A 24841-nucleotide genomic window follows, 5' to 3' on the forward strand; every position below is an offset into this window, starting at 1 on the left:
TAATTTTGAAAAGCAAACTTTGAAAAGCTTTGTTTCTCCCATCACTAGGTAAGTGGATATTGGGTACTTGCAAGTATATTGACCTGTGTGATATTCTCTTCTGCAGGCAACATTGGAGACACAATAGGGAATTGCTGGAGATTCACAAGTAAGTTTCTCAGGTATACGGGTCTGTGTTTCTATTCAAAGACGAGACTAGACAATGAGTGAGGGTGAGGTGAAAGCCAAGTGAGTGCAGGTGAGGGACAGGAGGAATTATATATATATATATATATACTGTATATATATATATATATATATATATAATCACAATAATTGTGTGCTCCATTTACAATCAAGCTGTAATTTTACTCAGCAAGCATTAAAATATGTATTAAATAATTATATTTAATGTTCTAAAAATGCTAGCAATACGTTTTTATAATGTTGTTTTAGAAAAATATCAAACAAGGCAGAAACAAACATAATGTTTTAAATTGTTTAATTTCTACAATTATGCAGGGTCAAATCGACCTGTAGTTGAAGAAAAGCCCTACTACAGAAGGGTAAAATTCTGAAGTGATGCTCTTGTTTACCCGGTCAGACGGTCTGAACCTGCAGCTCCAAATGAGATAAACGAGGGAGCAAACACTTAGGTCACCGCTGTGGTATTGATTACCTATTGCACCCCGCTATCGGTCTCAACCTCTATCTCTTTCTCCTGCCCTCTCACTGTAAAAAATGATTCCGCATTTTAGTTGTTTCAATGTAATTTTGTAAGTTTATACAACTTGTGGTTTCTGAATTTGTTAATTCAACTTAACATGTTAAGTTTTCACTGTCTCAACTAGTCTGCAAGTTGACATAACTAGAGTATTTGCCGCCTCAACTTAAAAACATATGCTGAACCAGTAAGGTTAGTTCTCATTTTTTATCGCGAGATGAGATCACGTGAAGCGCGAAACAAACAGTTTTACCAGTTTAACGTTACATAGGCTAATATATATATATATATATATATATATATATATATATATATATATATATATATATATATATATATATATTAATTATGTGAGAGAGACTGATATATGGATGAATGATAAAATAGCCTAGAGCGCGGGAAAAGCATGTCGTGAAAAATAACGCATTTCTACCATGTTTGTTCACTCTCATGTTCAAGTTATTTGCGCCAAAATCACCAAGTCTAATCACCATTCAGGCAAAGCAGCGTCGACGCGTGAGTACGACAACAACGAGCTGACAAATAATGTAACGTTAATTTAATGTAAAACTGTGTGAGTGGTGCGGCAGGATTATCAGAATCCTCCGGTGTTCGAGATGGACGCTCCATAACTGAAAAGTTGTTGTACAACTGTCTAGTTTTACTTATTAAATGTCGAACTTAAAAGACTGTGGTCAGTTATGTTTAGTTTATTGTGGGAGATTATGTAACTATAGCAACCGCTTAACCATCGCAGTGTTTTCCCCAGAACTCGTGAAATGCTTAGCAGCTAATACTGTCCTAATAAGGTCTTAATAGTAATGTCAATAAATATATATCCACAAATTTGGTGATAAACTATTATTGATCTAGTCTTGATCTTGATTGTGTATGTGTACTCGGTTTATTAAATGTTAGTTGACTTAATTGTTCTTTTCTTTTGCCCTTGACCAATAAAGTGGAGCAGCAAGTTCTGTTTATTCAAGACAACCAATGAACGCATTGTCAGAAGGCACTACAAGCTGAAGCACTGCCATCATGTAAGTAACTGTCTGCTTCCCTGCATCTATAAAGACTGTGTGTGTTCATTTAGAACTGAGTTTGCTCTAAAAAATACATTTGTCCAGGGACCATACACAATCTGTCCGGCTCTGTGCTGCAGCTTTTACGTTGAACTGTGATCTTTATGCTTTCTCAGAGACCTGTGGCATTACAGGCAGACAGGAGAGTTAAAAAAGGATCCTCCAGTATCTGCTATGGAAAAAGAGGTGGCCGGTTCTTTTTTTGTGAGAGACAGGTAAAGTCCTACACTGCTGAAAATGGTGTTTAGATGAATATGTAGATATATTATTTTGCAGTGTTGTTTAACATGCTGCTGTTATGTTTGTGTCATTTAATATTAGTTTAGATCAGTGCAGAATTCAACATGCTAATTTCACTGGACCTGAGCAAGTCCTTTTATGAGGGTCTTGACTGGCATCTACCAAAACTGTTGTGTCTACCGTTCAAGCACTTTGCTGACATTGCTGAAATGAGGACCATAATGGACAGCCTAGATAAAAATGTAAGTACATATATTTCTACTGTACTTTTTTCATAAACATTATGGGCACTTCCTTTCTTGCCATTTCTGTTGTCGTGCATATTTTTTATTAGTGCTGCAAAATATTGAAGAAAAAAGTAATATGTCATTTGTTAATGCGTATTTCAAATAAATTAAAATTAGTCACCTTCTAGTCAATCATTTTATAATGACATATTAAAGGTGGTATCAGCGATTTCAGGCCCAAACATAAATGATCACATTCATCTAATATTTCCTAACGATCCGCTAGCTGCCCGCCCCATAAGCATGCTGTCAAAAAACCGCGTCTCTCTAGGTAGCCTAGGCTCTGAGATCTGCACACAAAAACAGTTGGTATCAACATCACTCAAAACCAAAATAAATAGTGTTCCAACCAATCATCGACAGGGGCGGGTGTTGTGAGGTTTTGCGCTCGTGCACGGCTGCCTATGACGGCTGCACGCGAAAACCTCACAACACCCGCCCCTGTCGATGATTGGTTGGAACACTATTTATTTTGGTTTTGAGTGATGTTGATACCAACTGTTTTTGTGTGCAGATCTCAGAGCCTAGGCTACCTAGAGAGACGCGTTTTTTTGACAGCATGCTTATGGGGCGGGCAGCTAGCGGATCGTTAGGAAATATTAGATGAATGTGATCATTTATGTTTGGGCCTGAAATCGCTGATACCACCTTTAAGTTTTATCTTTGATAATCAAAATTACATTTTGGAAGAAAAAAGTCCCCTGTGAAATCAATTTCTTTAGGCCTTAAAATATTGTAGCTTGATTGTAACATTTTATAATGCTTCATTTAGTGTACAGATGCAAAATGCCTCCGTTTATTCACAGTGTATAGTATTTGACCTAAGTCTCTCAGTTTAAAGGTTTTTTACAGGATAGTTCATTCAAAAATGAAAGTTCTCTCATCAATTACTCGCCCTCATATTGTTCCAAGCCTGTAAGACCTTTAATCTTCTTCGGAACACTAAATAAGACTTGGTGTACTCATGTTGTGTTTAAGTGGTTGAGCTTCAGTGTTGTATGTGTGAAAGCACATTTTGAAGTTTGTCATTTTTTAATACAGCACACAGATTCCGAAGAAGATATGATCGGGGCATGACTCTAGGAATCATCGCAGTGGTGGAAGATGTGATAGACCCAATTCCATGCAACTCTAGTGATGTGGCCCTTGTAATCGAGGAAGCAGTTGTTCTGCGAGGATTTGGTGACATACAAATGACATTGCTTTATGCTCTCAACATAAACTACCCCAGAAAACACCTCAGATACACTTTCGAGGTGATTCATGAACATTGGAGCTGATACCTGCAGTGCAAGAGTGCACTCTCTTAAAAATACATTGTTGAATTAAAGATGTTGTTGAGGTAAGGTATGTATTTCTACAAAGAGCCTGTGTTTTCATCTGTATTTTTTTGTTTACCCATGTTTTTACAAGTTCTCTGCATCAAGGGCCTGACATCATTTTCATTGTTTAACTTTGTTTAATTTTACTTGGCTAAAACATATATTAAGATTTCATGTGGTTTAAAGTTATTTCACAGTTAAAGAGGTATTATTAATGTGAAAAATCTTAAAGTGTTAGTTTAACCTAAATTAAAATTATTTTGTTAAATGTTAGATCTCATGTTGCTCCAAACCTAAAAGACCTTTGTTTATCTTTGAAACATAAATTAAGATATTTTTTTAAATGAAATCTTTGATCTTTCTGTCCCTCCTTTGACATCCTATTCAACTAATACTTTCAAGGTCCAGAAAAGACATCCTTAAAGTAATCCAAGTGACGTCAGTGGTTTATATATTTGTTTACATGCAGCAGTGTCAGCTTTCGCGTCGACACAAGAATCATGTGCTGCTATGTTCTTGTAAACATTTGATGGAGAAAACTATTTAATAAATAAAATGGAATGAAACACTGACAATGCTTCATAAAACCTAGGTTAAACCACTGGAGTCACTTGGATTACTTTAAGGATGTCTTTTCTGGACCTTGAAAGTGCTAGTTGCTTAGGCTGTCAAAGGAGGGACTGAAAGCTCACCGATTTTATTAAAAAGATCTTCATTTGTCTACCAACAATGGAAAGTATTAACAGGTATTAACAGGTGAGCAACTTTTTTTGTGTGAACTGAGACTTTAAGATTTTTCACATAAATATACCCCCTTGTGAAATAACTTTAAAACACATGAAATCTTAATATATGTTTTAGCCAAGTAAAATTTAAAAAAATTAAGCAATGAGAATGCATGTCAGGTCATCAATGCTGAAAACTTGTACAAACATGAAAAAAATCCCACATGAATACACTTTCTATGCATTTTTCAAATACATTTTTATCTTTAAACTTCATGCAATTGTGATATAATTGTATTCCTTTGAATATGTTGTTTATTCTTAACATTTATTGATTTGTAAGGAACAATAAAACCATTTGTATGGAAAAATCTGTTATTTATTTGGTTGAGTGTGCTATATTGCAAGTTGAGAAAATATGCTAAATTAAGTTCAATGAACATACACTTTAGTACAGATAACTTGAAAATGTAAGTTATCGTATTTCAACTAATATTTAGAAGTCCAGGTAACTTGAACATGTAAGTTATTGTATTTCAACTAATCTTTACAAGTCCAGGTAACTTGAAAATGTAAGTTATCGTATTTCAACTAATCTTTACAAGTCCAGGTAACTTGAAAATGTAAGTTATCGTATTTCAACTAATCTTTACAAATCCAGGTAACTTGAAAATGTAAGTTATCGTATTTCAACTAATCTTTACAAGTCCAGGTAACTTGAAAATGTAAGTTATCGTATTTCAACTAATCTTTACAAATCCAGGTAACTTGAAAATGTAAGTTATTGTATTTCAACTAATCTTTACAAGTCCAGGTAACTTGAAATAAGTTGTTGGCTCAACTATTTTAACTATGTCAACTAAACTTTTTAAGTTGAATATACTTAGTAGATTAAGTCAATAAAACTTAACTGAGTCAAAGCAAAAAAATAACTAAAAAATGTAAGTTGAGTGAACAAATTTTTTTTTACAGTGCTCTTTCGCAAAACACTCTCTCCATCACTCTCACCTTTTTCTGGTTTGCCCTCATAACTTCTCCTTAGACACAAATGCAGACGAACAAAAAACAAACCGAGGACGAGACGTCAAAAACTGCACAAGAACGAATGTTTGTTTTGAGTCACTTGTTAAGTCGGGCTTTGACAATAAGCAGAATTGGATCCTTTGGACTGAAGATGCATTGTGGTGTCAGTTTTCCGTGAAGTGAAACTTGGTCATAAAAATATGGTGTGTTTTGACAGAGAGAGGCAAATGTGACAAGCAGTGCTGGATGCATTACACAAACCCTGTACCTGATAAAATATTACTTAATTAAAAGAACTAGTTCAAAAATGTCTGCTTGCGTAAGATTACAATAGTACCTATTTCTGCATAAAAGGGTTTAATGACAAAAACAAGTATGGGATTATTATGAGATAATATGAGTAATCACTAATCAGCAATAGTCAATTAGGGAGATTTGGATGGAAAAACAGGTATTTAACTGGCAACTGCCGGGACGAGAAGCAGGTATGCTTACAAGGTTGCTAAATGAGGCCACGGGACTGATGTTTTACCTGCCTTGATACCTTTTTCCAGCTAGCCTCCGTTACACTCACCCACCGAAATCTCACTCCAGTCTGAGTCACGGCATCAATGCAATTAGTTTGCTCTCAGTGGGGGTTTAGCCAGCAACAGTCAACATGGTAAGCAGGCATGCTAACAAGAAAGCTAAAGACCGCAGCTTCTAGTGCACTAGCTCTCAACGAACGGGTCTGGATCCACTGTGGGGACCTAAGCACACTTCCAATGGAGCCGTAAGATGGCTTAAAAGGTTTAAAATAAGACAAAAGGTTTAAAATAAGATGAAACAATAAAAAATAAGGATGAAAGCTGAAATCATATTGCTTACCGCATACCATTCCAAACCTGAATTACTCTCTTTCTTCTGTGGAACACAAAAGAAGATATTTTGATGATTGTTGGTAACCGTTTCAGTTCCCATTGACTTCCATTGTATGGAGAAAAAAATTACAGAGAAAGTCAATGGGAACTGAAACTGTTTGTTATGAACTTTATTCAAAATTTGGAATGACATGAGGGTGAGAAATGATTACAGATTTTTCATTTTTGGGTGGACTTTAACCACTGACATTTTTAATTAAGAATCATTCTAAAATTCTTTGTGTGTGTGTTTAAAACAAATATTTTAAAAACCTTGTAATCACAAATTATTAGAAAAGTCATGTAAATTCATGGGTACCCATACGAAAAATAAGTTTATTCAAGTGTTCTATTAGTATACTTCTTTTAATCTAAAAATAAGAAAGTGTACTTTCAGTCAACATTTTATATACTTCTCAAAAATATACTTTATGTACTTCTCAAATATACTTTATGTACTTAAAACTACACTTAAGTGTACTTGACTTATACTGAGAAAAAAGTCCAAGTATATTTGGCCTGCACTTGTACTCAATCTTTTGATCGAGATATACTTAAAAGTATAATTAAGTATTCAAGTGTACTTGGCTCGTAGTTGTGTTAACTCTTTTGATCAAGTAGCATATTAAATATACTTTTTTTTTTTACATAGTTTTTTTTATATACAGTCTTATGAAACTTATATTGTTTGAAAATATTGATTAGCATATTGTAAAACAGATATGTTTCTAATTCTGCATATCTGAATTGTTGTGTAGGCTAGTCCACTGGTAGTGTATAGGAATTTACTCTAATTCTACTTTCCCCATCATTGACTGAATTTTCTAACTATCCATGTTTTCACTGTTATACGGTAGGGGGCACTATGACACATCTTCTAGTACAAAATATCCGGATCAAAACACAGGAGAAGAAGAAGCTGAAACAAGTGATTCGCTGAGTCCCAATTCGCATACTATCCGTCCTAAATAGTATGCGAAACTAGAATTAGTACGTCCCAAATCGTAGTATGTTGAAATGAGTATTCCAAAGATACCCGGATGGTCTACTATTTCCGGTTAGAATTCGAAGTGCAGATCAATGCACACTCTAACGGCTAATATTGCCCACAACCCATTGCGTGCGGGAGGGAGGAGCTTTGCGGTGATGTAAACATGGCAGTCGGATGCAGCAGCGGAGATGCGCCCTCAGTTTTTAAGTGTAAGAATTCAAATGTTTAACCCTAATTAAAGTAATATTTTATTGTCTCGTAATATTAATGGTTTTTATGTTGTGCCAAAAAAGTACCGTGTTTATCTTGTAGGGTCCGATGAAGATACTGAGCGCCTCATTGCAGGCTACAAAACAATAAATAAAAAGGCTCTACGTGTCATGCAAGTGTCTTTTTTATGTATTTCTTTTGATGTTTCTGTCTGACTTATTTGTAGTAATACTGTGGCTGTACAAATGTTAACTTTTATCAGTCCAACCAAAGAAACATGGTTACTACACTTTTACTATAGTAAAAGCATGGTTCACTTTCATCGGGGTATTTTTAAGTATTATACATAAGTATAAGATTAAGTATAAAATACATTAAACTATAGTTACACGATAAACTTTAAATATTTTAACTCAGAAAATAAGTAGCTTTCGTTACACACATTTGCACATGAACGTCAGAACCAGCCGCCTCACTAACGACCTGCGTTTGGTTGATCTACGACGACGCCCTGCTTCACTCCTCAATTTGGTAAAACACATTGTAAATGTATTGTGGAAAAAAAGATGGGAATAGTAAATAAAATTATATTGGATATATAAGAATGAATGAAATGTAAAATGTCTTGTTAACAGTCGCGGTGTGCGTAACTAGGCAACCACGTTCTCGTTTACGTTGCATGACGTCATCGAAGTATGTCCCAGAACGTGCATACTCTTTTGCCACACACTCAAAAGTATGTACTTTTTCATCACAAAAAAAGTACATACTTTTAGGTCGTAGTATAAGTAGGCGAATTGGGACCCAGCCATTGAAGATTGCTCACTCAAATGTAAAATAACGTGATCATCAAACATTAAACAGTGTGTAAATCAAAACTGCTTAATATTACCAAATGAAATGAAGCGTACCGACAATCAAGTGTTGATAAAAAAGAATGTATGATGCTAATAAAATGTTTTTAAAATTAAAGTACATTTAAAGGTATTTTTCAAGTAATAATATCTACATTTGAACATAGTAGTATACTGCAAGTGCAAAAAATATATATAAATAGTAAACTATAAGTATAATGTTATGTTCACTTAAAGAAAACTTACAAGTATACTTGCAGTATAAACTTCTAAACTAGTAGTTTACTGAGAGTACACTTAAGTGTGTACTTTCATCAACTAAAAAAATGTCTGCTTGTATTAAAATAGTAAACTAAGTAGTTTACTACTCTTACACTTATAGTACACTTAAACGTATACTTTTATATATAAAAAATGGGCCAATTTAGTCCCAAGCAGTATTGAAATAGTACACTTACAAGTTTACTACAAGTACACATTGATATTAGTATACTTACTACATAAAGTGTACTTAAAAATATACTTGAACATTATTTAAGTATACTTCATAAAATGAACTTGAAGTATACTTCTTTTTCGTAAGGGTAATACTGTGACCAGTTACTGTAGAACAGTTATTCTTCTGCCTTTTTCCATTGCATATCAGCTCGGAGAAGCATTTAAATATATATATACAGTACCAGTCAAAAGTTTGGAAACATTACTATTTTTTATGTTTTTGAAAGAAGTCTCTTATGCTCATCAAGCCTGCAGTTAAAAACAAACAAACAAAAAAAAACAGTAATATTATGAAATATTATTACAATTTAAAATAATGGTTCTCTTTTTTAATATATTTTAAAATGTAATTTATTTTTGTGATGCAAAGCTGAATTTTCATCAGCAAGTACTCCAGTCTTTGGTGTCTTATGATCCTTCAGAAATCATTCTAATATGATACTTTGATACTCAGTTATTATCAATGATGGAAACAGTTGTGCTGTTTAATATATTTTTTTGGAATACTTTTTTCAGGATTCATTGATCGAGTAAAACGTTAACAGCATTTATTCATTAAAACAGCATTTATTCAAAATAAAAACTTTTCTAACAATATAAATCGTTACCATCACCTTTTATCAATTTAACGCATCCTTGTTGAATTAAAGTACTAATTTCTTAAAAAAAAAATAGTTATTGTTCCCAAACTTTTGAACGGTAGTGTATATTGTTACAAAAGATTTCTATTCTAAATAAATACAGTTCTTTTTAACTTTTTATTCATCAAATAATCCTGAAAAAAAATATTAAGCAGCACAACTGTTTCCAACATTGATCATAAATCAGCATATTAGAATGATTTCTGAAGGATCATAATAAGACACCAAAGACTGGAGTACTTGCTGATGAAAATTCAGCTTTGCATCACAAAAATAAATTACATTTTAAAGTATATTAAAAAAGAGAACCATTATTTTAAATTGTAATAATATTTCATAATATTACTGTTTTTTTTTTGTTTTGTTTGTTTTTTAACTGCAGGCTTGATGAGCATAAGAGACTTCTTTCAAAAACATTAAAAATAGTAACGTTTCCAAACTTTTGACTGGTACTGTGTATATATATATATATATATATATATATATATATATATATATATATATATATATATATATATATATATATATATATATGAAAAGTGTAAATAAAGCTCCAAACAGGAATTAATAGTAGGATAAAAGTGTTTATCGGGTAGGAGATTAGGGCTTTAGAGGCAGGAACAAGTAATGTCACAATAAGGCAGCATCACTTTTTAGCATTGATTTTAATAAATACAATGTGTACTACAACACACCGAAGTGCAAATAGTATCTGCCACTATTTGCATTAAGTATAAATTTAACTGCAATTTTCACTTAGTATTCATATCATTTAATTAATTCAATTTAATGTTATTTGCACTTAGTGCAAAGTAATACTTTTTGTTGTTAGTTACACATAGTGTAAATAGTATCTATTGTTAGTTGATGGCCCATTGTTTACATTATAAATAACATTATATTAGTGCCCAGCACGGGTAACAAGTAAGGTATAAAAGTGGTATCACAATATAAAGACACAGTTCTATTACAGATTGTGTATAATAGTACAGCCTTAGGCATCAACTCTACTTTGACCCAGCCTGGTAAGGGAGAATGACATCATGACTGGCAGTTTAGATTGATTCAAAACCACAAAAGTATGGAGTGAAGAAATATCTGACCAAAAGAGTTGACAGAGATGTCAAAGAGTGCTGTATAAATAATATGTTTTTCTGGCGCTGGGTAAAGCTACTGATGTTGACACAATTTGAGCTGCTGAGCTGACAGAACTTTTGCTTCCGTTTTTACATTTACATTCTAAAGGCCCATTCACACCAAGGAAGATAACTAGATAACGATAAACATATAGTTCTAAGAATCATTCTCGATATTAAAGAGTAGCAGAGTTCACACCACAGCTCTAATCAGTGGTGTCCCCAGTCAGTCAGTCCCGGGCCCATATGCAAAAATATTGTACGGGCCCCCCTAACCCCGCCCCCCAAGTACATCGAAGAGACATTTATAGACGTTCACTGTAGTGTATCAAGAAAATACCATACCAAACAATACCATAAAAAAAATAATAAAAAAAACACTCTACCCAACAACTTTTCACAACCAGAATGGAACAAAAACAAGTCTAAATCAACCAAGGCTCAGCCAATGTCAATAATAAACTACTGATCTTGGCACGGCGGCCCAAAATGTAAAAACATAAAACTACTCATTTTAGTTGCATTTCTCCGGGCCTTTCTTTCGGCAAATTCATCCACGATGTCATTGGTGTTTAATTCACGGCTTCGTTCATTCTCGATGGAAAGAATTGCCAGTCCTGATAGTCTGTTTTGTGACATGGTGCTCCGCAAATAATTTTTTATTAGCTTCAGTTTTGAAAATGAGCGCTCCGCTGAAGCAACAGTAACGGGGATGGTAAGAACAGGGCCGGTTCTAGCCCTTTGGTTGCCCTAGGCGAGACTGAGTTTTGCTGTGCAACTGTGCCAAAAACACTCTTAAGAACCTGTAAGGACACTTAAGCAAATTAAGACCCATAAACTGGATTACTGTAACTATACCCTCTACAAACAAAAGTGCTATTATGGATACTGTACGTACCACTACAAAATTAAAAGATTGAAGTTCTTGTAGTTCTATGCCTATCTCAAATAATAAAAGATGAACAGTTGGCATTTCTCAGGCTGAGTGCATTTGGCCATGGCCAATAAAAAAAATTAAAATAAAAAGAGAGAGAGAGAGAGAGAGAGAGAGAGAGAGAGAGAGAGAGAGAGAGAGAGAGAGAGAGAGAGAGAGAGAGAGAGAGAGAGAGAGAGAGAGAGAGAGAGAGAGAGACATATATTTTAGTATATTCCTGGAGGGGAACTGTACAGAAGGGTGAACACCACCACTATCACCATAATGGTTACCGTGTGTGTATGCACCTGCTAGTTGTGAACTCACTAAACAGAACTTATGCATTTATAATGAATGTAGAGAGCTACTGTACTTTTCATAACTAGCATACTTTATCCAGATACTGGTCTTTTGACATTTACATCCATGTAGGTTATCAGTGAAGTTATGTTTGCAGGTAATACGTAGCAAACTAGCAAAGTAACTAGCTAGCTAGTGATAGCTTAGTGACAGCAGTGAAACGTCCAATATTAGGTGATGCACAATACTAAGTAAATTTATTTCATTTGACACCTTAATGGCTGACATGAGAAGACTTACTGCTGGGCTTTCTTTTTATCTTTTTCCTTTCTCCGTTTTCATCCCTGTGCACCAGAGGGTTTAGACCGCTTCATTTTTTTGATCAACGCGCCAGTAGCTGAGCACTTGCCTAACGTAACGTAACGCAACTCTAATTTTCCCTGAACCTTGTCAACTCCGCGATGGCAGTGTCAAGTAATTCTGTAGCTTTAATAAGATCAGCATCCTTCGCCTGTAGCATTTTTAAAATGACATTGATCTGTTCCAAGACTTCACTTTGAAGAACTATAATAAAAACTAAGTCAAATATTTCCATCAGCTGTATCAAAGCCATGGACTCGTTGCGCTCATCTGTCTTTTTACTGGTAAGTAAAATTTTGGTCAGGGCCTTCAACACGTCAACATATCTGTATCTGATTGCAGACACGGCATCATTGCGTGATGCCCACCTAGTAGCGGACAGTTTTTTCAGCGTGACACCCGGAGTGGGTTTTTCAGTAATCTCAACCAATACATTCCACCTCTTTGTACTGTGCGCAAAAACCACATAACATTTTTCCATGGTGTTGTAAAACTTTGTAAAAACTTTCCATGGTGTTGTAAAACAGCTCTCTAATTGACTTAACTGAATCATTGATGACCAGATTTAAGTTATGGGCAGCACAGTGTACATTTGTGGCATTTGGTTGTCTCTCCTGTATCCTTGCCTGAACTCCCATGTATATGCCACTCATGTTCGCAGCCCCATCAAATCCTTGGCCACTGCATTTTGAAATAGAGACCTTTTTCCTCAACAGAATGTATCATTTCATTGGCTATTGTGTCAGCGGATGAGTCAGGCATTTGCTGGAATCCCAGAAAAGACTCGTTGATTTTCACAACCATTGCAGCACCCTGGCTATCTCTCTCTATGGTTACATACCGAAAGATTTGACTCCTCTGATCCACTTTAGATACATCTTGAGTCGTTTCCATGCTCACTGAGAAAAAACGGCACGCCCTTAATTTCACTGATAATTTCTTTCTGGACAGACTCAGAGAGTATACCAATCAGTTCATTTTGGATTTCTTGGCTGAGATACTTAACGGAACCAGCAGGGTGACTGAGCAGCTCCTTCAAATATGGATCAAACTCGGACAGTAGGTCGATGATGGAGAGAAAATTACCTTTGTTGACACTTTCAGTGTCTTTGAAGTGTCCCCAAAATGCAAGGTTGTTTGATGCCAGAGTTAAAGTGACATTAATGATCCGGTCTAGAACCTGCCTCCAAAAATGTACTTGTTGATGGATTTGCTGTTCTGATAAACATGCACTCTGTGCCTTCATGCTTGGAAACTTTATTTGATAGGGTCTGCCATGTTCTTATTCCTTGTGTCCATGCCATGTTGTAGCTTTTGTGACTGCGGTCTGCAAATAACCAGCATGGTTCACAATATGCAGCGTCAAGCTTAGGCGAGTAACACAGCCAAGATCTCGGTAGCTGAATACCAGCTTTTGTTGTGGTGGAGTAAAAACTCGTTGCACCTGTCTCCTTGCAATGGATCTCAAGGAAATGGACCGGAGTTTTTGCATGAACCTTGCGACACAATAAAATGCTTTACTTGCCCATCTGTTAGTGTGTCTGGATAGTTTCTTTGATCTGTTGGGCAACCCGATGACATATTTCCCGCCAAATATCCAGCTTTTGGCTCGTCTGCGACTGTTTCTTCACTCCCCGACTCTTGGCACCACATCAAGCTGTCAGCTACATTCTTGTTCTCATCCATAGACGTGCACTCTTAATATTAGCTGACAAAACTTCCCTCTCATACTCGACTAACTTCTCCACCCTCTCTTTTCTCTTTAAGGCCCCACTTTTATGTTTATATTTGTCCATCCTTAACCCTTTCACACGTAAGTTTAAAATATTCTGACTGACCCCCCAGCGTGAGTTTTTCAAGGCGACCGTTATTTAGAATGTGTCACTTTATGGTTTCCGTGGTGACGCGTCATTGATTGTCACGTGACACACCGCAGCAACAACAGAGCTGAATTAATGATGATCTGCTTTTATGTCATTTTTCCTTTTTTATTCAAAAAATTCACAAATTTGTTAGATATGGCATGAAATATCTGATATTCCGGTTGTCAAATATATGCAAGTGGAAGTGTTTTGTTGTGTAAACACATTTATAACGATCGCGTTAGTTCAGCTGTATTCGCGATGGGCGCCGCCATCTTAGTTTGTGCCGCAGACGCGCAGTTCAGAGAATCGGATCTGTTGGATTTACAACACGTTAATTCATCCACTTCTCCCGAAATACATACAAGTAAGTGGCAGATCAACTGGGAGAAGAATAGAGTAAACTTTAAAGTTACTTACACAATGTGTATCTGATATGAATAAAACGAATTATAATGGAAAGGATTATTATTGCCTCTACCTTTGACATCAGTGTGTATTTTACGAACTGTAATGTATTGTTTTTTTTAGTACTTATATGTCTGGAACCTAAAATAAACATTATGTGGTTGAAAACACTGAAAAGTTGTGATATATGACAGCTCTGAGCGCGCCTGTCTCTGGCTCAGCGCCAGCCAACGCGCGAAAGCACATTTGAATTTAGCAGTTGATCACGTCATGCACTGACCGTTCTAATCACACCGGTGTGATCGTACGCTCCAGGGACCAGCTTAGACTGATCACACCGGTGTGATCGTACGTGCGAAAGGGTTTGTTCAATTAGCTAGTCGCTAGTAACCTAGTAGAGAGTAGTTGCTGTATTTTCTTTTTAAATTTGGTGCGGCAATGCAGCGTTAAATTAGACATTACGGAGAAACAAGAAGTTAAAATAGGAGAAACAAAACATATATTTACAGTGGCCACGAATTAAAAATTAATTCCCTCGTTTTAATTACAAGTTCCCCATTGGCGGGCCCCCTATCGGCCCAGGCCCATTTGCATGTGCATACCCTGCATGCCCAGACGCTACGCCACTGGCTCTAACGATAATGTCACAGTGAAACGATATCATCAGCAATCACTTTCAGAATGATTTTATCCAGCTGATTAATGATAAAAACATTGACAGCCAATCAGAATCCATCCTGCTGTAACGAGCTTGAGCATTTAAAGTGACAGACAAGCACGCGCTTAGAATAAACAAAATGATATCGTCCGCTGTTATTTTTATAGTTATCGTTCTTGGTTTGAACGGGCCTTAACCCAGATGCTTTCAACAATGTCCGTATCACTTAAGTAGCAATTACCAGGACAGGTATTTAAAATAACATGCCATGCAAAGGAAGGTCATGCAAATAAATAATGCAAAATCTTTCAAAATTCATAAAAAGCATTTAGGAAACTGTACAGAACTGGTCAAGAGTTTGGGGTATGTAAAATGTTTTTGAAAGGAGTCACTTATGTTCACCAAGGCTGCATTTATTTGATCAATAATACAGTGAAAACAATAATATTGTTGGATATTATTACAATAAAAAAAAAATTATATTGTAATACATTTTAAAATGTAACTTATTCCTGTAATAAAAAATCAATAAAAAAATCAACCATTACCAATTGAAATTACTGACAGTCTTCAGTGTCATATGATCCTTTAGAAATCAATCTAATATGCTGATTTGGAGGTCAGTTATTATCAATTATTATTGGTGCTCAATTATTAATAATTATTAGTATTATCAATGTTGAAAACAGTTTTAGAAGTCTAATATTATTTATGGAAACCACAATATTTCTTTTCCCAGGACATTCATTGAATAGAAAGTTCACAAGAACATAATTTATTTGAAATATAATATATTGTAACATTTTGTTTAGTTTTTAATCTTACCTAACTTGAATAGTAGTGTATCATGGTTTATACAAAAAAAATAAAATAATATATATATATATATATATATATTTTTTTTTTTTTAAGCAGCAAAAACTATTTTCAACATTTACATTTTAAATATCTAAAAATAGAAAACAGTTATTTTAAATTGTAATAATATTTCACAATGGTACTGTTTTTACTGTATTTTTATTAAATAAACGCAGCCTTGCTGAGCAGAAGAGACTTCTTACAAAAACATTAAGAAATCTTAATTATTCCAAACTTTTGGCCAGCAGTGTGTGCTAAGCACAAGAATATTTAGCAAAAACCTTTTTGTGCAAAGCCATTAAAAACGAGAAAGAAAGAAAAAAACATTTAATTGTGACAGTATGCTGACATAAACACTAAATGCCATTTGGCCCAGAGTGCAAGACGACAATAGAATGAGCGACAGCGCTCTGTTGACAAAAAAGGGAGTGATCTAATTTGCCCCAGTTGTGTCTGCGCCCAAACTCAGTTTATGGGACATGTATTGGACGGGATTCAACTGGGTGTTTATTGAAGTCCTGAACCTTTCCATCTCTCATTAAATTGATTCATGGGCCCAATAAGCAGTGCCGGGACAGCAGGTGTGGATGTTGGTGTGAGAGTTGAGTCTGGATACATCCATCACCCTGAGCAGGCAGAGTTAAGACCGATCTCACACGACTCCTCCAGAGGCCCTGCTGTCGGCCCACGAGCTGCTCACCTGCTCCCACATCTGAATGACCCCTTTACAATTACACACACGTGCAGATACAGAGAGATAGATAGATAGATAGATGCTGTGGACATATGGGCCCACATACACGCAAAAACTCCCAGGCTACTCAAAGAGGGCAGAGGGTCAAAACTGCTGTCCAAAGTGCACCTTTCAAATGAGGTTAAGCTGGTGACGTGTTCATTAATCAACTTCTAAGAGAACTTACTTATAGCACAGCTTGATCCAAGGAAAGTTCAGTGTGTGTGTGTGTGTGTATCGATTGGCCTATAGCTGTACTAGGACAAAATAATCTGGCAAGACTTTCTCATTAAAACAAACAAAAATACAACAATGATGATAATAAATGAATACATAAATATATGAATGAAAAAGAATGAACAAATAATAATAATAATAATAATAATAAATATGTTAACACTATGGGCCAGAATTACCAACAGCATGCTCCTGCAAAACCCTCTTTTGGTGTTAAAAAACTACTGTCAGGATTTACTAAAGACATGCAGTGAGAAATTAGCGCTGAAAAGGCGTAGACAGTTATTTTTTGTGTCTGACCTTATTGCATGCATTTGTAGGAGTTTCCCTTTCAGACAACATTTATGGGAGAAAAGTATTTAAATCAGGTTTTTTAAAAGGTTTCCGCTCGTCAATTTACTGTTGTTTGCGCCATTATTTAACGGCCAAAAAAGCATGTCTTAAACCAGAAGTGTTTATATTCTGACTATTTTAGACTGGTTCAGGTCATACCACTGCGGAGTATAGCCCAGTATCTGTGTGACTCTTCATAGACATAAACAAAGAGAAGTACAGTAGCTCCGGCTACAATGTTCTTCCGCAATATGCATGTAGTTCTGTTTATTAACCGCTAGAGCGCCAAAAGTTATGGACTGCAGCTTTAATATCCTAATATTCTCATGCCTTATAATCACATTTAGCAGATTAGAGCTGGGCAACAATACAGTTAACATTTTGTAATAAAATAGAAAATCAGGCAGTTGAAATTATTTATTTATAACAAATAAACAAACCAACTGTGTGTATTTGCCTATAGCTATATTTTGAGGACAAAAAATAAATAAAAAAAATAAAAAATATATATATTTATATATATAAATATGGCAAACCATATTCAATTGGGGAAAAATGGATATATGGTTGTGACAGGCCACTTTAGACATTCTACTAACTATATGTAACTTTGCAACTATATGTCAACTAACTCTCATTAGAGTAATAGTTGACTGTTTTGGTTAGGGTTAGTAGAATAAGTTGACATACTTGCAAAGTTACTTATAGTCAGTATGTCTGTTGGGGAACATCAAAATAAAGTGTTAGCAGATATTAAACAGACGTTCTACTAATACTCTAATGTGTTGACATGTAGTTGCAAAGTTACTTATAGTTAGTATAACGTCTTGGACCTGTTAGCAAAATCTAAAATCACCTACCAAATGAGCAGAAGCCGGAGAGAGGAGTATGGCTGAAAATAATATTTTAATGAATATTCAAAAAATGGAGACAGTTTGTGTGAGTGTTAGGTTTAGAGGGTGGGAAATAGAAAATATCACAAACTTATTATAAAAAATGAAAAAGTCTTTCAGAAATTCTTGGCTAGGAACTTGTTATTTGTCTTGTGTGAAGCTTAGTACAGTTTCCTTGGAAACCTTTAACGATAAATAAAGAAGTTGACTAATGAGGTCTGATGTGCAATTATGAAATGTATGTGATGGATTAGCTTTATGTTATAAAAGCCTTTCATTACAGTTAACCTCTGGCAGCACCTATCACACTGAATGTTAAATATATCTACTATTATCGCTACCTTGTCTGACACTGTAAGGGTGCTACTGCGACAGTCTCTACGGGGGTATTTATAATTATTAAAAAAAACGTTTAATTTAATATTAAAATATAATTAAGTGCACATATTTGCTCATAATCAGTCTGCAAGCTGCCTATCAGTGGCGAATCCTACAAGTGACTATATTCACAGTGTCTAAGGCACTTCTAAGGAAATGCAGTTCTGGCCACAAGAGCAGACATAAACAGGAAGTTAAACTGAGTGTGTAAAAGGCTGTCCAGGGCCACAAAAGCCTCATTCTTCATTCTGGTAAATGTAACGTAACTGTCTGTTTGGCCATTACGGTTATTGATGACTTTGATGGGGGTCATTATACATGCTGTGGGCGGCATCTGCTCTTCACGTGCTCTTGAGAGTGGCATTGGTCTGTAGAGGACTCCCTAGATAACACGAGAAGAGAGTCGAGACTAGACTTCAGCACGTACAGCCCACAGCGTCAAGCCTATTAATGTCAATATGTATTATTTACACACAAATAGTGTGTCTGTGTTTTTATGTTGAAATATTTGAGATTACCTCAGTTGCTAACAGTAAAAGTTTTATCTTGACTCTCAGGTGCTGTCCTTAGGATGGAACAGAAGCAGTTCAACTATAAATTAAAAAATACTTGAAATAAAATAAATGTGAAATAAGATATAGCTAGTTGCAATTTAGTTCATTTAGATTAGCTTGATGTACTAAAATAACTAAAACTTAATCTGAAATAAAAATGTGTAAAACCATAGACATATACATACAAAAATAATACAAATGACAAAAACACACAACAAAATTACTAACAAAACAGAAAATATTAAAATAAAAACTATGTAAAATGTTATTCATTAGTTATTACATAGTTATTACATAAATATATTACATATCGATTTTAAAATATATTCGATATTACATAAAAATGCACATTATTATATGGCTCTCTAGAATACTTAATTCTGATTGGATGATTGTTGCATTGAGCAGATTTGTTTAAAACTGAATATCACAATAATAATAAAAAAGCCGAAGACAATATTAACATCTTTTAATCATATTGGACAATATTTGAAGGAGTACAATTGAAATTACAGAACATATATATTTTTTTTTTTTTTTTTGTTGAAAAATTTGCTCATAAATCCCAAGTTAGAGCAACAAACAACAAAGGTCCACAGGGGGAAAAAACTTGGATTGCAATAACATTATTTATTAATCTGCAGTGTTCATCTTGAACTCAAATAATTTATTGTTTCTTCCATTTTGCATGACCTCATCATACTTATTCAGTGAGTGCCATCCATTTTTTTTTTTCCATATTCAATTTTGTGTGATATTGTCTTAGCATTTGGCAGTCTGATCAAATAATGATTCAAGGAAGGATTCACTTCAGGAACTTATTATTTTTGTGATTGAAGCTTAACATTTCTTTCTTGAAATATTGGTTTTAAAACACATATGGCTGTCACATACATCACTAGTCACAAATATACCTTTTCTTATTGTTGTAATTCTGTCTTAACTTCCTCCTGCTCACTGTCTCTTCATGTACACACACTCAAACTTACTCCTCTGTGCAGGTGGTAGTCTTTACTATTGATTCCTATCATGCTGATTTACAGAGTCTGTAAAGGCATCAAACCACGAGCTGATTTTTAGACAGTCCATCAGTAAAAGTTTGAATTTGAGTGTGCTGTCATAAAAAAATTTTTTATTTTTTTATTTTTTTATTTTTTTATGAACATTGCCTTATTTTCAGGAAAATATAAGTTGCAATGGTAGGAAAAGCCACTGTTGGTCTTTTTTCATATATAATGAATCACTTCGAAACATGCTTTTGAAAGCAAATTTCCATATAGCGTTTTATTATGCAATATCCCAAAATGTGCATAAAAATAGGTGGATGCAAACATAGCTATAGTTCAAAACATAAATCAGTTTGTATATTGCCTTTATCAGAGTGTCTGTTTGCAGTAAGTGCAAATAGCCAATGTTGTTGGCAAAGACTAGACTAACTCCATCAGGGATTCTGCAATTATAAGGGCTTAATCAGTCACAAAATCCTTCCAGTGTACTGGAACGTTCCCTGAAAAATTGCACAATGCTTACTATGCTCCCTGACCGGAAATCACGTCACATTTCTGAAGTAAGAAACATATAAAAAAAATTAGCAAACTCAATAAATATAATGACACGCAATAGAAGGTTTGAAAAGTCAAACGTATGTCAATATAAACACATATTGCTAGACACGTAGTGAACCAATCTAACCTTTTTAATTAACATTCGGCTGAAATTTTGTAAGGATATGTAACAGAAAATTATTTAAGAAAGATATAGGTCCTGCCTGTTGTTGATTAATACCAGTGGTGACATTCAGCAGTGTTGTACATTTACATTGTACGTATCATGTCGCTGGAAATTGAGTAATTACTGTCTCGATGTGTAGTGAATAATGGTCTTTACCAGTGCCCGGATTCATGTACTCGATATACTGATTCATGAGCTCTGGAGCTAGGTGTCACGTTTTCATGGACTTTCTGTTTGTTTTCATTGTCATTAGTTTCATCATCTTCATTAGTTCAGTTCTGTCACCTGTGTTTAGTTAATTAGTCATCTTCATTATCACCGTCACCTGTCGACTGTCGTCACTCATTATCATCTGTGTATTTAAGTTCTCCCCTTTCACTCTTCAGTTGTCGGTCAATGTTTGTGTTGTTAGCACTCTGTCTGTGCACGCACACTGTTTCGACTATTCTTCAGTTGAAATAAATATATTGAGTATTTTGGATCTTTGCCTGGAACTTCATCTTCCACCCTGAGACGTTACAGATTGACCGACCCTAAAGTAATGGAGGAGGACGATATGGATGCATTTCTGTTTAATCAGAATGGGAGTTCATTGGAAGAATTTGTTGAAGTTTACCTGCATCTGCATCAGGATGTTTACTGGGAGGAGTTTATGAAGCAACGGTTCTGGAGAGGACTTGAAGATCCACTAGCCCAGATACTGCTGCTCAAAGACTTAAATCGACCTTTTATAGAGTTTATGGACAGAGCTCTTTGGGTTTGTGGTTCCTCCCTCACTGTAACACCAGCCGATCCTGAGTCAGCTGTGCCTGTCGTCTGCCCTGCCGAGCCTGCACTTCACTTCAGTCCTGCCGAGCCTGCACTTCATGCCAGTCCAGCCGAGCCCGCACGTCTCGCCAGATCTGCCGAAGCCAAGGCAGTATGCGTCATGCCCGCCGAACCTGAGACTGAGAACGTCATGCCCACTGAGACTGAACGCACAAAGCCCTCACCGCTGGTCCTGCCCAGCACAAAGCCTTCACCGCTGGTTCTGCCCAGCACAAAGCCTTCTTCGCTGATCCTGCCTTCTTCGAAGCCCTCTTCACTGCTGGTCCCGTCCAGCACAGAGCACTCTTCACCGCTGGTCCCGTCCAGCACAGAGCACTCTTCACCGCTGGTCCCGCCCAGCCCAGAGCCCGCTTCACCGCTGGTCCCGCCCAGCCCAGAGCCCGCTTCGCCGCTGGTCCCGCCCAGCCCAGAGCCCTCTTCGCCGCTGGTCCCGCCCAGCCCAGAGCCCTCTTCGCCGCTGGTCCCGCCCAGCCCAGAGCCCTCTTCGCCGCTGGTCCCGCCCAGCCCAGAGCCCTCTTCGCCGCTGGTCCCGCCCAGACCAGAGCCCTCTTCGCCGCTGGTCGCCGCTGGTCCCGCCCAGCTCAGAGCCCTCTTCGCCGCTGGTCCCGCCCAGCTCAAAGTCCTCTTCATCGCTGGTCCTGCTCAGTTCAAAGCCCTCTTCATCGCTGGCCCAGGACTCCATACTGGACTACGCCTCCGGACCAGCCCGTTCCGCCATGGCCACCCGAAGGGTCCTCACCGCCATGGCCACCCGAAGGGTCCTCCTCGCCATGGCCACCTCCTCAGCCTGCTTCACCATGGCCACCTCCTCAGCCTGCTTCACCATGGCCACCTCCTCAGCCTGCTTCACCATGGCCACCTCCTCAGCCTGCTTCACCATGGCCACCTCCTCAGCCTGCTTCACCATGACCACCTCCTCAGCCTGGACCGCCATGGCCACCCGAAGGGTCCTCATCGCCATGGCCACCTCCTCAGCCTGCTTCACCATAGCCACCTCCTCAGCCTGGATCGCCATGGCCGCCTGAAGGGTCGTCCCCGCCTGGACCGCCCGAGGGGTGGTCTCCTACTCCGCCATGGCCCCCTGACTAGTCTGCTCCGCCTTGGTCGTCTGGACCATCCTGGAGTCCGTCCATTCTTCACCCGGTTCACCTCCCCGTCACGGACTCCAGGATGCCCACCCCTCCCTCCCTGTCACGTTTTCATGGACTTTCTGTTTGTTTTCATTGTCATTAGTTTCATCATCTTCATTAGTTCAGTTCTGTCACCTGTGTTTAGTTAATTAGTCATCTTCATCATCACCGTCACCTGTCGTCACTCATTATCATCTGTGTATTTAAGTTCTCCCTTTTCACTCTTCAGTTGTCGGTCAATGTTTGTGTTAGCACTCTGTCTGTGCACGCACACTGTTTCGAATATTCTTCAGTTTAAATAAATATATTGAGTATTTTGGATCTTTGCCTGGAACTTCATCTTCTTCTACCCTGAGACGTTACACTAGGGAGCTGATTGAGACGCACCCCATGGCTCCCTTCATGGACCTTCAAGAACACCTTTACTGATCAGCAGGTTCAATATTGTAGGGTTAGGCATCAGTGTAGGGGAGGGCGTAGGGATAAGGACAGTAATGTCCCAATAAGGAAGAATCCATTTATAATTTGAATAAATATAATGATATACAATATATGTCATTGCATACTGTTTCACAATAAATAGAGGTGCAAATAGTATCTGCCACTAATTGCATTAAGTATAAATAGCATCTAACACTATTTACACTATAGAAAATAGTTTATTTTTAAACAGCTTATTAATCTGCAATTCAAGCTAGCGTGGTAGCTAACAATGTGCTGTAATATGTTGAATACAGTTAAATTGTAATTTTATGAAAGTTTTAACTTATTTTATTTGACTGACTTCATGCAATCTTTAAATGTCAACATCTTCAGTATGTTTTATTTATTTTATATTGAGAAGGCGTGTACATTTTTGGAAGACATTAATAGCTCAGAATAAAATCTTAGTGTGCCAAGTTGTAACCAATAGCCTAATGTTACACAAATGCACTTTTTACTTCTTGAATATTTATCTATCTATCTATCTATCTATCTATCTATCTATCTATCTATCTATTTAACATAAAAACAAGCCACGTGAGGCTGTAACAGTGTTTACTGTAGTGTAATGCTTTATGCTTTATAAAGAATTGTATTCAAATTATATTCCTAAACTCACTCTTAGCATCATGTGTCATGTTTAAGACTAGACAATGTTCACACTTTGACAGAAATCAATTCTATAAGAAATATAACACTCAAGAATAAAAATACTTTGATACTGCATGCCACATACATATCTGAAAAAGAAATCATCTAAAATGTTCTTTCAAATGTGCTGCAAACATCTCTTCCACAAAATAAAGACCTTGAATGTCTGAAACCTCGACTCTTGAATCTAAGCACAGCCTTATAGTTATACTTTTGTGGCGAGATACAATGGCTTCAAATCTCCTTAGGCTTTTTTCTTTTTTTGCACTAACTGTTTCTCTTGTGTAGATTCTTTGTATGCATATACATGACATATAAGCACATGTATCACCCACAAAAGAGGCCCATCTTACCAGTGCAAATGTAAAAACTAACAATGAATTGCAAATACCTTAAGTCCCCTATATGGGCTTTGTTATTGAGGTATAATCTTTAACAGATTTTCACTAGCTTGGTTAATCACAGCACACAGTAAGTTACTGTGCTGTCTGTGTAAAAATAAGATATCTTAGAGGGCATATCATTTCCCTTCGTCTCCTCTGTGGCCCCAAAAGCCTTTCATGTGCATACCTTATCTCTATAAATTATATTTGTATGGATTACTTCAACATTTCCGATGCACGGCCAATGCGATTCCAGTCCTTTGGGATGGATGAATTATTGCCTGTTTCTAACTCAGATTTCTTCCCTGTCAGATGAAAAAGAAACAGTGGTTTGAAATGTAATTTGCATGCTGTCATGATAGTCTCTTGTGTTTTGCTGGAGTCTGGTCTCTGTTTCAAATGTGCACAAAATAAACGATTATTCTTTTATGGCTTTGATGTTGCTATTGCCATGTATGTTTAAGCGACATAACATCAAATTTGTGGAAAGTCACTTGTGGTGGTAACATCACAACTTATTTAATGTTTTGGTTTTGT

At 36.5% G+C, this 24841-nt stretch overlaps 1 long non-coding RNA gene across 2 annotated transcripts; it reads left to right on the forward strand.

Moving 5' to 3' along the window:
* Positions 1-1190: 1190 nt before the first annotated feature.
* LOC309507887 lies at positions 1191-4434 on the forward strand. Of its 2 annotated transcripts, XR_014209282.1 has the most exons (5): positions 1191-1219; positions 1663-1743; positions 1902-2000; positions 2107-2267; positions 3354-4434. It is a non-coding gene; the product is annotated as an uncharacterized lncRNA (long non-coding RNA). The 2 variants fall into 2 exon arrangements; XR_014209283.1 differs by lacking the exon at positions 1191-1219 and having other exon boundaries at positions 1476-1743; positions 3354-4433.
* The last annotated feature ends 20407 nt before the right edge of the window (positions 4435-24841 follow it).

This window comes from Leuciscus leuciscus, assembly GCF_965113295.1.
Source record: "Leuciscus leuciscus genome assembly, chromosome: 10".
Taxonomy (NCBI): domain Eukaryota; kingdom Metazoa; phylum Chordata; class Actinopteri; order Cypriniformes; family Leuciscidae; genus Leuciscus; species Leuciscus leuciscus.